Source organism: Triticum aestivum, chromosome 6D (assembly GCF_018294505.1).
Source record: "Triticum aestivum cultivar Chinese Spring chromosome 6D, IWGSC CS RefSeq v2.1, whole genome shotgun sequence".
Taxonomy (NCBI): Eukaryota; Viridiplantae; Streptophyta; class Magnoliopsida; order Poales; family Poaceae; genus Triticum; species Triticum aestivum.
This window is the reverse complement of record NC_057811.1, coordinates 42,440,710-42,444,769: the sequence shown is the minus strand read 5'-3', so window position 1 is coordinate 42,444,769 and position 4,060 is coordinate 42,440,710. Positions and strand designations below refer to the sequence as shown.

At 42.0% G+C, this 4,060-nt stretch overlaps 1 pseudogene; it reads left to right on the top strand.

Annotated features, from left to right (window-relative positions):
• Nucleotides 1-380: 380 nt before the first annotated feature.
• Nucleotides 381-4,060, top strand: part of LOC123143389 (disease resistance protein RPM1-like) — an 8,440-nt pseudogene continuing 4,760 nt past the window's right edge.

Genomic DNA, 4,060 nt, shown 5'->3' with positions numbered 1-4,060 from the left:
AAGATCCACTCGCGAACGTGCTGAGCTCGCGCTTCGAGCTCCTCTTTCTTAATCTCTCCTTTGCTGTCTTGTGCTTAGCCCCATTGGAGACCGGACCCAACTAGTTTTTTTCTGCAGCACTGCGCTACCGATGAAAATTTATGAAATCCGCTGGATAAACTAGTTCTCTCCCCATCTCTGTAGATGCTTATAGCAGAGCAAAGCCAACTTGCGAACGTGCTCAGCTCGCACTTCCAGCCGAGCTCCTCTTTTTCAATCTCTCATTTGTTGGCTTGTTGTGCTTGTACATGCAGCCACAGCCTTAACTACAGTGTGCACGCCATCACTACCGATCGACACAAGCAAACCCCCACCAGACATCAAACACCAGCTAAGCGAAAATGTAGGCGACGGTGCTGATCGTCGGCAAGTCCGTGCTGAGTGGAGCGCTTAGCTACTCCCAATCCGCCTTAGCCGAGGAGGTGGCCCTGCAGCTGGGAGTACGGCGTGATCAGGCCTTCATCACGGGTGAGCTCGAGATGATGCAGGGCTTCCTGATGTGTGCACACGAGGAGGGGCGAGATGGCAGCAGCATGGTGGTCAAGATCTGGGTGAAGCAAGTCCGCGACGTGGCATATGGCGTCGAGGACTGCCTCATGGACTTTGCCGTCAGGTTAGATCACCAACAGTCGTGGTGGCGTATCCCTCGAAGGCTGCTTGACCGGCGTTTCGTGGCCAAGGAAATGAAGGAGCTTAGATCCAAGGTGGAGGACATCAGCCAGAGGAATGTCCGGTACCACCTTATCAAGGAAACATCTGGGCAGCCATCGTCTACCACCATCAGCAGTGAGGTGATACTTCACGTCGCCGAAGCAAAGATACGCGCTGCACTTCATCAGGAAGAGGAAAAGGTGGATCTTGCCGAGATTATCACCGAGGATGGAGATGACCTTGGGTCGGTAATCGCGGTGTGGGGAGCAAGCACCGATGTTGGGGTCACATCTATCATCAGAGCTGCCTATGACAGTAAACAAGTGAAAGATAAGTTTCAGTGCCGAGCCTGGGTAAGGCTGATGCATCCCTTCAATCCAAATGACCTCTTTGTCAGCTTGGTGAGGCAGTTCTACCAAGATTCATGTGAAGAATCTGGTAAAGCAAGCATGCAAGGAGGAGGAACAGCCACTGGGCTGACAGTTCTGAAGAAGATGGCAGCACCAGATCATAGTTTGGTCGATGAGTTTAATCGATATGTGACTGAGAAGAGGTACTTGGTTGTTATTGCTGATGTGTCTACCATAGAAGAGTGGGACTGGATCAAAACATACTTCCCGAGATTGAATGGGGGCCGGATTATTGTGTCCACGCAGCAATTTGAAGTTGCAAGGCTGTGCACTGAGCAGCCTTGCACAATATCAGAGATAAAACAAATATGGTCATTCGATAAGGACTTATATGTCTTTTACCACAAGGTAACCATAAGTATGCATATCTCCTCTTCGTCTTGATTTAGATAATCGAATGTAATCTTTGACGCCCCATATATGAATTATATATGAATCAGTGCATCGTTGTTTTGATGTAGGTATCTAGCAGGTAGAGTAGTTCGCCTAAATTAACTAACGTGGCTTAACTTATGTTCAGGCGGAGGCGGCTCGAATCAAAGAGGATGGCAAGGCCGAGTCCAGCTCAAATGGTGAGATCACTAGCGCTGAAGAAGCCACTTGTGAGAAACAGCAGCATGCAGATCAGAAGCCCACTGGTGCCAGTGTAGTGGCAGCCGCTTTGGATGAAGATCAGCTTATCGACCGGGTGGCAGCAAAAGCTAAAGTTATTGATTTCATCGATCAAGATGGCGAGGTGATCAGCATTTGTGGAATGGGTGGTCTTGGGAAAACCACTCTTGTCACAAGTCTCTACCAACAAGAACTCAGTGGAAGGTTTCAGAGGCGCGCTTGGTTAACGGTGCCGCGTCTAAACCATCAAGAATTTTACAATGATTTGTTACAGCAATTATGTGTGGATTTTCATGGAGACAAAGAAAAGCACGCCACTGAAACACAATAAAGTAACAATGGAAAGGAGACACAACCAAAGAAAGAGCAAAAACCAGTTGACATTTTGGCAAAGATTTTATTGGAAAACAAATGCCTCATTGTTTTTGATGATCTATCATCGACCATGGAATGGCAATTGATAAGGAAGCTCTTGCCATCATCGAAGGACAATACCGCTAACCGGATCATTGTCACTGCGCGGGAACTGAATGTTGCAATGTGTTGTTCGGAGAAAGAACGCAAAATATACAATCTCGAGCTTCTAACTAAACAGGATGCTCTCCGCCTATTTGAAAAGAAGGTACTCTATTTTACATGTGAAATAGTAGAAGCATTATATTAAGCTATTTTGTTTTTAAGATGGTACATATTTTCTTGTCATACAAACATTTGTACAAATATTGTACTGATGGGCGGGCAACCCATCCTTATTTCGTAAAAGCAGTTTTTTTCTGCGAGAACATCTTTTAATTAATTTATTATAATTTTTTGTTTTTTGCAAGATGGCTGCAATATAGACACCTTCTAAACATATTTTACTGAGAAATGCAGTTCTGTACATATTCATTTATGCTACCATATATGGCATTACAGAGTAAATTACATGAAACTATACATGTTTTTGGTATAATTAGTAAACACAAAATAATTTCAGTTTGTGCTTCACTGAGGCTACATATACTGATGAGTGTTGGTCTTACTCACTTGATTATGTCCCTTTATTCAGAATCAATCCATGTTTCATGAATGCAAACTAGAATGTACCTCGCTCGTTCAAAATGTAAGAAATAGAATTCATTCAGAGTACACTTTGACCAACAACTACTATGCAACAGAAACCTTATGTTGTGAGATCCGTATTCCAAGATACTTATCTATGATTTATTTTATATCACATAAAACACATATTAACGCAATATTTGTTGTTCAAAAGCTTCTCTTCTCTTAGCGAATCAAAACACACCCTACAGTTAGAACAACGAGATTATATTTTTCTTTGTGGCTATGCCAAAATTTTCATGCAAATGTATATGTAGCTTTATAGTTTTATATTGTCCCGTGGACACAATATTATGTACTCCCCATTCAGTGTTGGTCTTTGTGGGGTCCATATAGTGGACATTTTCAAACTCTGACCATTACTGTACTTGGATGTTTCCAAATTTTTGCTGTTAGTATAATAGCAGTCACGCTTTTTTGGCTTTGTAAAAGTAATATTATTGTATAGATCTAGCAAAAGTGTTGCCTCTTAACTTATTTGCACTTGAAAGTATTCGACTGTCATAAATAGCACCAATTGTTATAAATAAAAAATAGGAGATGTATGAGTTATGAAGCACACTAGAGTAACCCGATAAAGAAGGAAATCACATTTTAAACCCAAAACTATTATGCTTGGCCCGACTTAAACCTTAAGATATGAGATCGCCTAAATCAAACTCTGGACTTCCGCAAACAATTCAAAGTGAACCCTATACCGGGTTTGGAAAAGTAGTTTTGCATTTTGGGCCTTTCAAAACATATAAGGATTTCCCCCGGGGAAAAAAATATAAGGATTGGTGAAGGAATGATAACATACCTAAAATTGTGATTATTCACGTCATGTGCAAAAACGACAGAGGAATTCATTTTTTTGTGTGTCTTTGTATGGAGAAATTGGGTGATGATCTTTTTCCTGGTTCTTAATTTCTGGTATTCTCCACTATTTTTTACATATATTTTTTAGAGCCTCGGAATAAGAAACCGCAATGGTTATAGAGCCTAGCTAGGCAGGTCAAGAGATAATTGTGCATGCCATGACGTTGTTAAGATTTCATAAAGACCCTTATGGCCTTGTCCCATAAATGGGCCCTTGTGAGCCTACAAATTGTAAGTCCATGCCGTATACCTTTAGGTCCTATACATAAGACTTGCGATTAGGAAAAGAATAACAATAGGTAAATATGGTGTGCAGTACTGGATCTAGTCCTCCGCGAGAAGTTATAAACCATCCAAACATTAAGCCAGTTTATTGCATCTTTGAGGGG